Source organism: Pygoscelis adeliae, unplaced genomic scaffold (genome assembly GCF_000699105.1).
Source record: "Pygoscelis adeliae isolate BGI_AS28 unplaced genomic scaffold, ASM69910v1 Scaffold4, whole genome shotgun sequence".
Lineage (NCBI taxonomy): Eukaryota > Metazoa > Chordata > Aves > Sphenisciformes > Spheniscidae > Pygoscelis > Pygoscelis adeliae.
In genome coordinates, this window is record NW_008824986.1 from 2108986 (window position 1) to 2119925 (window position 10940).

General features: G+C 39.6%; 1 protein-coding gene across 1 annotated transcript in view; it reads right to left on the reverse strand.

Moving 5' to 3' along the window:
• Positions 1-6742, reverse strand: part of MYPN (myopalladin) — a 79453-nt gene extending 72711 nt beyond the window's left edge. The window contains exon 1 of the mRNA XM_009325817.1: positions 6673-6742. The gene's annotated coding sequence lies outside the window, so the exon portion shown is untranslated. The remainder of the gene's footprint in view (positions 1-6672) is intronic.
• Between the last annotated feature and the right edge of the window lie 4198 nt (positions 6743-10940).

Genomic DNA, 10940 nt, shown 5'->3' on the forward strand with positions numbered 1-10940 from the left:
GTAGGGAAAATCAGATGTTTAATAGGACAAAGCATTCAATAACTTAGTTGCCAAAATTATACTTCATGAGATACTCCCCTAATTAGAATGTCTTAAAGGATTGTTGCTAGAAGAGAATAAGGAGAGGGCATTCATGGATAGTCTACATTTTAAAAATAATATCTTGAGACCTCTTGCTTTCCAAGCACACTCAGATAAGAGTTTCAGTGGTTTATCAGCAATGTGCATGGCAGTCAGCTCATCTCTGAACTTGGATTGGATCACCTCAGCTAGGTAGGCCTGGGATAAACAGTCTGGAGGACAGCAACATGATTGTTCAGTGAGGTGACTAGAGGAACTAACTAAAGACAAGAGCCTGATGTGCATAGATTAGGTAGCAGGAGAGCATAGTTTGGTAACAGTTTGCTAAAATATGACAGAAGCAACCTCCATGGAAAGGAGGGACTGTATATAGTGTATTACAATGGTGCAACAGGATGAACTGAGAAATGGTCAGTCTGAAGGGCCACAGCTGGGGAAGAGAGATTATATCCATACTTACATGAAACCTCTGATCTCAACACATGGTGGCAGCAGAAAAGCATGGCAGCCTTTGTGCCAACAAATAAAATGCAGTAATGGCCTGTGGGGTTAGGGGGATTGTGTTGTCTGGTTATAGCTAGGAGAATGAGTGCTAGCTGCTATTATTTGACCCCTTGTGCATAGCATTCAGAAAGCATTGACTCTGCCCAGCTCTCTGATTGTACAGACAAGGGAAAAAACCAACTTCTGCGGAAGTTCTACGGCTTTTAAAATTTTCCTCCTTTGTATTAAAACAGTGCCATTTTGTAATGAAAACATAACTAGGATATCATTCCCAAACTCTGAATCTCATTAAATGACTGATTTGAGAAATAGTTACTGTTTTACCAGCACTTCAGTGTGACACCTTATTATGCACACTTGAGATCAGTTTACCAGCCCCTCCCTATGAAAAAAAAACCCTTGTGCTGCCTCATCTGTCTGGAACGCCTTCCCTCAGGCCACTGAGTCACCTTCCCACTTTAAATGTTGCTTTTTTCATTGTAATTTTAAACTGACTTGCATTATAATGTAATTTGTAAAAATTTATATGAAGATGCACTGCAAAAATTGTATCTATAGATACTGATGAAGCTTCGAAAAACCTGGGTTTTTTTAGGATACAACTTTACTGACAGAATTAATTTTAAAATACAGGTCTTTTTTGTCAAAACACAAGCAAGCTTCCAGAAGGGACAGAGATGAGCATGAAAGTAATTTGATAGTGCCAGCTTATTAAACACCAGAAGTGTCAGAATCACTCTGTCTTGCTAAAGAACAAGTGATATTCAGATAATGTAAGCTTGCTTACCAAAGTAAGGATCATGACCCAGAAAATTACCTCAGAGCAACAATAGCAGGAGGTACTGGCCATTCTGACTAGCTGTGCAAATTGTTAACTATGCTAAAAGTGACTTTTTCATAAGTGTATAAGACAGAGAGAGAGAGAGAGAGAGAGAGAGGAGGATATACCATTTCTAATAGGAAACTAAATAAGACTAAATAAGATGTCTAATTCATTTCAAATAAATTACCTAGTAATCAAAAATGTTTATGACTACTTTCCCAGACCACATTTAGGCCAGTCATTCTGCTTATGCAGTTGTCAGTCTCCAGAACCATCTAATTTCCAAACGGTCAAAATACCAATTTACTCAATGGAGGAGTCAAAAGATATATCACAGGATTTAAAATATATTCTGATTTGATAAACCACACATATTACAAGCCAAGTTTAGACCAACTGGTACATCAGTGACATATAGTAATGCCATGTGCTATCACACAAGTTATAAAAAGGAATTTTCTTTCTGCCTAGGGTGCCTTTGAAAATGCTTTTTTAAATGTCTCACTTCTTTTTGCTTTAGAAAAGGAAGAATATTCAAGACTCCATACTGTGACACTTAGAAAGAAAATGCAAATATGGTAAGTATTTTTCACTTAATCTAATCAGTAAAGGCCTCTTAAAGCACAACAAAATCTTTTTGGCATGCTTAATTGGTGGTGTGCAGCTGTGGAAACGATATTTGAACTAAATTTTAGACATAGTGCAATGTAAAAAGCTAAAGTATATGCTTAATGTTAAATCAGGACGACATAGTAATCAAGAAAACATCTATTTTATAAAGAAATATTTACTAGTTTGGAAATTCAAAGACAGGGTATAAAGACCAAGCCTATGTTTTCATTAAATAGTTAAAAAGATATACTTTCAATTTTCTTACATATTTATTGAAAAGCTAAGGGATTACCTGTGTAGATCCAGTTGTATATTCTCATTTGGGGTGTTTATGTAACTTCATATCGGCCAAGCTTTTGCCATTTGAGTGACTAGAGGCAGTCACCGAAATCTTTACTCACCGTTTTTTGAAAATCAAAATACATATTTTGAAAAGACATACTTTAGAATGTCTCAACCATAGTGTTTATAAACCATGGGTATCGTGTATGAAAACTATTCCAACTGTATAGTGCAGATTTGTTTTGTTCTGTATTGAGCTGCTGAATAGGATTTAAGGTGTTTGAGTGAATAGAGGAGTTTAAGTGGGGGCTGGAGCAGGAAGAGGAGCCAGAACTGCTGGTTATCATGCTGTGATGGATAGAGTTTACGTGAAATGCATTTCAGTTTGCTGACTGCACTGCATGAAAGGAGTATAAACATGTATTTTTTCATACTTGACATACTCAGTTGTGGGTTTTTGAGCTGTGATATAAACCCACCAAGACTCAGCTAGTTTAAATTGGCATTAGTTCCATTGACTTGCATTGAGAAACAATTTACCCATCTGAGCGTTTGACCTAGAGGAAAGGGAAGCAGGGAAAACGACGGCTTTGACTTATTGGCCAGGGAGGGCCAAGAGAAAGAACGCAGTGGGAAGAACTTCCAGAGTTTTCCCAGCTTTAGTCAAGATAATAAAGTTTAAAACCCAAGAATCAATGAATAATTTGATTCCCAAGAATGAGGCCTCTTATAACAGTCTCCACCTTGCAGATATAGCTACTTTCTGTGCCCTTCCATGGGCTCCTTTTGATTGTGTTACTGAAACTCTTAAGGAGGGATAACAGTGCTCCAAGCAGTACTGTTTCCTTTCCTGGTTTTGAAAAACTTAGGAACGAAACTTTTTACATACTGTATGCTTCCTAATCCTGAAACACTTGCTCTCTATTTATGTGGAGCAAGAGAAAACCTTTGGTGCTTTTGCAGAGATGTGAAGATCTCTCTGGTCTAGATACTGACATGCGGGATTTGATGCAGCCAAATGTTTACATCAGAAAATATGTGACAATGAATATATTATTAGTTTCCGGTTTTATTCTTTTTATGTTGATCACTATATGTCCAAAGAAATTATGGCAGAGGCAAGGATGGTATTTGAATCTTTAATTTCTCAAATATTTAAAAAAACATAACATTCCTGAAATATAGCTATAAATCTATTTGGTAATTCTTGAGCTTTTTAATCTCACTTTAAAATATGTAAATTTAAATTATATTTTAAAGAACATTTTAATTCTACTTGTCCAATGGTATTTCTTTTAACTTGCTGTGGTAATAACACTATCTGTTTTGTTGTTACTTGGGCAAATAGTGAGTTCTGTATCCAGTCAAAATTAGCTGTAAAACTAATGGTGTAGGAACTTTTAAAGTGAAGACTTTAAAATTGTATGCATTGCCATTAACTATTTTAAACTAAATCTTAGCCAAAAGATAACAATTTTCATAAATTTGACTTGAAAATGTGCAGACACTGTAATCCCAAATACTAGATTCTTAAGAGATCATTGCTGATATAACTCGCTGGAAATTACAACTATTTGTAATGGTTATAAACAAAAAGTTTCTAGGTTCATGTCTATTATAATTCTGCAGGGAAGCCAGTAGGGATTATTATAGTTATGAACAGACTATTTTAATGCTTATGGTTATTCTAAACTCAGAAGATAACCCAAACAGGTTTATAATGATGATGAGCTATTTAGAGGCTCAAACTTGAACAAGAGGTCAGGAGAAATTATAAAGATCACTTGTCATTTGCCTCTCAGGAAAAGTGATTTTTAATCCTAATGCTGTTTATTACAAAGCAAACACTTGGCCATAAGGCCAAATAAGCATTATTTTCATTCATTTTATTAAAAAAAAAAGAAGTTGTACTCAAAGGAATTGAAATTGTAATATTTATGTTGTCTATTAAAGAGCCAGTTTGCCTGGCTGGGTTTGCTGCAAGCTTAGAAGCGTACAATATTGTTTGTATTGGATTGTTTGTATTTGCAAAAGTTTCATCATATTGGGCACAATATTTTTGTCTATTGGCTAAAAAATGTTGTGGAAGTGTTTTCTGATGAAATTGGAGTTTCAAGCTGACTTTCCTGCTAGTAATCTGTCTGGTTTTGGATGTCTCCACTGGGTCATGGGGTGAACAGAAGCTGCTACGTCTCAGCTGGGTACTGTGGAAATGCTGTGTCTTTTCCTGAGACAGTCTTGGGAATGATCTCTCTTGAATCTCCAGGGATCCAAGCCCTAGGACTACTCTCAAATTTATGTCTATGTATGTTTAAGAGTAATTTTGCTGCTCTAGAACCCTGCCCAGAAGCTGGAAATAGCCCTTTATTGTTCTTTTATGAAAGTAAATATATGTGTGTTAAGTGGGGACTATCCAGTGCCCCTAAAATGATCATTTCTGACTGGGACCAGTGATCATATTTAGTGGCATCCTAGTGGCTTGCTGACATTAATGACAAGAAAGCTTTCATCAGTCAGATATGTGTGATGAATCACTGCTACCTCCCTCCCTATCCAAGAAAAAAAAGCCTGCTAAATGCAATGGAGGTTTGGCACAGGTGGCCGCTCTACTGTTTCTGCTTCCAAATTATATATAGTTGCTTTGGCCTCCCCTTTACAAGCTTGAAGTTTTAAATTGAAACAGGTTTTTTGTATGCTGATAGACTAAATAAACAAAGAAACATTATCCCAAAAACATTGTCCCAAGATTTTCTGGAGAGAAATAAGAGCCTCTAAATCACTCATTAAAAAATCAACAAGATTGTCAGCATTTTGCACAACTCCAGTGTCAGTAAACAGAAACGAAAGATTACAGGTTTGTGGCAGTTTTTCTTTCCTAAATGGGAGCTTAGTAAGTATTGGCATAGGAGATCTCTGGGAACATGAGGAGTCAATAGGTTTCGCTACATACTAATTGTGCAGTGGGTAGCAGCAGTGATTCAATTTTTTACAGTTATGAGGATTTGATTGCTCATCTCATACAGCTTACGTTCCCCTTCTGTCTCCAAAATCAAATAAAACTTTTTTGAAATCTTTTATTCTAATGCTAAGGTTGAGACTTACATCATAGGAAATTCAGAGTTACAGTGCTCCAAGGACTCCAAGCTCTGACTGCTCACATATAATTTCTGTGGAGCCCCTTAACAATCTCTACAAGAGAAATCTAATTTTCCATCTGTCAAAGAGTCTTCATCCACTGTAAATATTTAATCCACTTTTTGAACAGATGTCCTGTACTGTAGTTGATACAAATGGCACAGATTCATTACCACTTTGACACCACATTTCAGTCCATGCTATACCAAATATCTATCAGTTGCTAACTGCACTAAAATAGATCTCACAGTATCATGCCCCTCTGGGTTTCAGTAATACATGTGAAATCATGAGTCTTTTCCTGAATTAAAACACAAAAGCTGCAGAGTACTGTCCAACCATCTTTAGTAAACAAAAATATCTTTGTTGCAAAATAGTCCCATATTTTTGAGCGATAACTAATAGCAGAAACAGCTGGATGTAGCTTGAACATACTGGTCACAGTTTATGCCTCAGAGTTGTTATTTTCTTCCCAGCTATTCTTCGCACATTCCTACCATAGGAATAAAGAAAACAGCATGTCCTGACAATTGTTTAGGCACAGGGCCACAGGCTATTACACCTAGCTGATGGTGGAGTCCTCTGCTTCCTAGAGACGCATGCCGTGTCATCTTCTCTCCTAGCAATCAGTCCTAACATCCATTTCATGTCATGCCTATTGTGCCCTCTGATATTCAAATGTTTCCTTACAGTTTCCTTTTTCTCCTCATCTGCAAGTGTTATTCTGGTCTAGGACGTTTTCCTTTCTGTTCCCTTACCCAAACACATCCATGCCTATCTTCCTACTGCCTGGAAGTTTTTTTCTCTCAAATCTTACTCCTTGTAAAGCCAAGGACTTTATCACCCAACAAATGGGGCAGAGAGTGAGCTGCATATCAGGAAAAATTCAGTCTGGCTCAACAGAGAGGGGGCTTTGTCATGCTATTGCTGGTTGCCATACCAGCACTATTTTTTCTTCCATTCCCAGTTCTGTTTCATTAACAACAAACTCAATTCTCTGAATTAAATGCCAGCTCCCACCACACCTCTAAGAAAAGAGACGGTCTGTGTCATTTTCACAGTTAGTTTTCCCCTGTGCTGCCTCCCAAGCCCCCTGAGAGAACAGATGCCTCCACCCCACCTCTGTTCACACGAGCACCTTTCTTCTTTCACAGTCAGGTCACTCTGTGCTTGGGATAAGAAATGACACTAAACAATCCGATATGGAAATTTGCAAAGAAGCCAAGAGTGCTTACCATGAAGTGTTGTGACCAGCCTGTGTGTGAGCCTCAGTTCTGGTCCTCTCCTGTGCCTCTTTGTTCTCCTCAGTGCAGTCAGCTACCTTTCTGCCTGCTCTTTACGAAATAGTAAGGCGGCTAATTTTAGGGTGCTTCATCATCCTGCCATGCAAAGACACAGTGTCATGTCAGAATCAGCAGCATGTGGCACCACTTGGAGCTGCTATTTTATAAGCTGAGGTTCAGCGTCTTCTCAAATTGGTCTCTGCAGGGCAGAACTGACTCAATTATTGATCTTGTATTCCTGTAGGATTGCACCTTAAAAATCAAAGATCAGTTTTGGCCTGACCAAAAGCCCAGTTCAATGACATGGGAACTGGTGTCTCAGCATCCAACACTTAAGCCAAAAAAACAAAAAGATTACATGGGGATTTCCTGGTGTTCGGTTAGCACCTGGCCTGCTGATCTATTTATAACAGAAAAATTCATGTAATAGTGCAAAACATCATTGCAATAGGAAGAGAACGTGCCACATGTGGGAAGGGGCTGAACTCCCAGCCCTCTGTGTGGGATGCTCGAAAATGTTCAGCATCTTCAGCCCCAACCTGAAGGTGCCTGGGCACTTAATGTGGCTTCTGCCATACTGCCAGGATATAGGGTAGTTGCTCTGAGTGACAGCTGCAATTTGCGTGGGCTTAGGGATATTGGATCCACACAGGAGTTTGTGAGGACGAGAGCTCCATACCTAATGCAAAGGTCAGCTTGTTTCCTTCATTGTAGTCTTCCTGTCCAGGATTCATCATTGTCCTTTGTTGCTTTTCCATTTTCGTTAAAGCTGTCATCCTATGAATTGCATTCTTTTGGCTTTTTCAGCTATATTTTGTGTCCTGAGAGGATGAGGGGAATGGGGTCCTGCACGGTTTTGTTCTTGCTTATCTTATTTGAAGGTACGACTCCTCATCTTGTCCTTAAACAGCTCCCTTAATTAGGTGCCTCGAGTTAGGCACAGAACTTGCAATATTCTAGATTTAGTATTTATACAGTGATTTACCTTCACAAACAGGTCAAAAACTGTTCTTTTTTTTTTTACCATGTCACCATCAGTTAATTGGTCTTACTGGTAAGCACATTTGCATTTGAGCTAACCAGAATCATTACAGTGAGCAGGGTGGGCAGATGGAGAACTAAAACATGCTCAGCTATGAAGTAGCAGAGCATATGAAACATGTATTCTGTGTGTATGTGCAAGTTATGTCTGTCTGTCTACATAGGCACTTTCATTAATTACTTACATCCAAATATTGATACTGTGAAGAATATAAGGATAAAATGTAAAACTGAAATGGCATAAAAGGGTCTGACCGTACCTTATTTGTAAGGCTATTTGCATTCTAAAGCCTTTCCTTTGTCTTAATCAAGAATATTCTACACAAAGGCTTCACACAAAGGTTAGTAATTTCTCACAGCAAAATGCTGACATCTCTAATTTCATGTTATCAGCTGTTCTGGACACCCATTTCTATTTTCCGTAGTCTGTGACACATCAAAGTATAAAACAAAGGGGTTTGAAATGAGGAATTAATGTTTATAAAGTATGTACTGACTGTTGCCAGGAGAAAATGGAGGCAGAGAGCAGAGTCCATCCCTGTTATTAGCTATACAGAAAGTTTTGTGCCATAACACTGTAGCCTTCAAAAACATGTATATTAACTGAAAAATGTTTTCCAGTAATAAAGCATAAAGTATGTTAGTTAACACTATATATGATTTTTTCATTTTTGTATTATCTGAATGGGTGATTAACTGGGATACAAATTAAAAACCACAATTGTGCTGACAGCAATCACCAGGCAGTAGCCAAGCATTGCTATTTTAATAATGGCAGAGCAACTGAAAATAGTTTTCTGCTTGTTGTGACCATCAATAAGAAGGCTGTGCAATTGTAATAGGAAACCCTCTGTGCTAAGGCACTTAGAAGGAATAAATCGCTCCCTGAAGTTAACCACATTTACATTTCTTGTTTGCACTGGATTTTGCATCACTGCAAAATACTGGGTTTTTTGCAAGTACTAGGATGGACACTGGGAATTTTGAGGTGCAAGCATGCTCACCTGCGGTTCTCTTGACCACTGCAACTACAGAACCACATTTTGGCAGACTTGATGACAGTGGATGCAGAATTGGTTGTACCGAGTGGCCCGGAGTCCAAGCAGTGGTGTGGCATCAGGGTAGGTACTCCCTTTCCGCCACTGCCTGTGTATCTTTAGCCCTGTGAAGGAAGGAGCTTTCTCAAGGCATTAAGACAGGCAGGATATGGCTTCTTTGGCACAGAAAATTTGCTAAGATAGGTAGTAAGTGGAATAAAAATATGGGTTATACTTTATTTGAAGACACATTTAAATTATTTAACTTACCGTAATCTGATTTTAGGACTAAAATAATTATTTTAAATAAAATAGCTCTGTCTATTACAGAAGGAAGTTGAGATCTGTGCAACATTGTATGTTGTTTCATGCTTTCTGTATTTCTTGTTTAATGCATTAGGCCAGTTACACCAAAATACTTTCCTATGTAAAAATTGTACTGGGCATATAATGTTCTCTTCAAGTACATGGACATATCCCCACATGCTGGTCAGAGGACACATTGCACAATGAATGACGATATTTAAAATCTACTTCACACTGTATTTATTCGCAGTTACTACTCTGGTGGTCTCATAAATAAAAGGAAGTTTAGAAGATAATGAATTACATGTTTTCCTCCATTTGCCACGCGTACCAGCTACTGCTAACCTTCCATTCTTACATGCCGAATGGAAAAAGGCAAATCACTTGCATCTCTCCTTTAAGCAACAAACCTGTGTATTTGCTACCCTGAAAAGTGCTGCATCATTTAGCCCTTGTCAGCTATGCAGCTGTCTCATTTCCTCTATGTATGAATTTAGTATTTCTGGTTTGGATCTTTACTGATAAATTTACAGCCGCAAATCCTGAGAAATCCTGTAGGATCTTACCTATTTAGATACACAAAGGAGTGTTTAGTGGCTGGACCAAGACATCCCATTTGTTGGGGTTTTTTTAAATGCTCTCCATTACAGGGCAAAATGAAACCAAACACAGAACCTTTCTTACCCATAGTTTGCAAAATCACTTGCCGTGAAGTATGCCTGGTCCTGGCCTTCTTTACTTCCTGACCTCCATAAAGGTGGATCGCAGAACGACTATAGAGAGGCTGCTAAATAAGGAAACCGCGTTTGGATTCCCATCCCAGTCCACTTAAATAAATTGCAATGGATTTTCCTCCCAATACTAAGCAAAATCCTAGAAAAAAAAAGCTAAAAAACGTGTCTAGCATGTAAACTTATCTTTAGTTGCCCCACTAGTGAAAAAAACGTTTTAACGTGCCCACCTTGTGTATGAGCTGACACCGAGAAAAGCTCGTAACCGGAGCGCAGAACTCCGAAAACTGCGTCCATTTCTGCCAGAGGAGTACAGCGAACACCCCCAACCCACCCCTCTCCCCGAAGCAGGAGGGCCGGCGGCAGGGCTGGTGTTCACACTGCTGCCTCACGCTGCACCACCACCATCTGGATCACCCTCGGGGAAGGAGTCCGTTGTGTCAGAAGTTAATGACAGGTAAACGGGGTATGAAGAACAGTTTGTTCCTGCTTCTCCCTGGCAGATCCAGCTCCCTCCCGCTCACTGATCTCACTCTTTTCCTGCCCTGAGAGATCACGCAGAGGCTTCTGCAGATCTCCGTAGATCACGGATAAGGAATAGCAACACACAGGCAAGTCTCTTAACGACTCTGCAAGGAAGGAGAAATACGCCATCACGAAGACCTCTTCTCAGCAGACGCTGAGGGAGCGATTTGCCCCAGAACATACTCCTTTTTTTTGATTCTTGATTTTAAAACAGTGTTCTAAAGCTGCTGTGTTTTTTTGCGCTCACTTGTTCCCAAGCCAAGAACACGTACAGCTGCAGTCGCTACCCCGGAGCGAGCACCTGAGCTAACGGCACCCTCCCGCACCCAGCGCTGCTTTTCTCCAGTGCCGTCCCCCAGGCGCACCGGGAGGACGAAGGCATCGCTCCAGCATTTGTCATTTCACGGTCATTCTCCTAAATTTCTTTTTTGTTGTCAACTTCTCACTCAGCCTCTTCGCAGCCCAACAGCGGGAACCGAAGCCACGCGGTGACTCCGACCGTAACCTCCCTCCGAGCCTTGCTCGGGGGTCGAGTAGGACCCCCGCCCCGGAGCGCCCCGGAGCCCCCCCGACCGCCGCG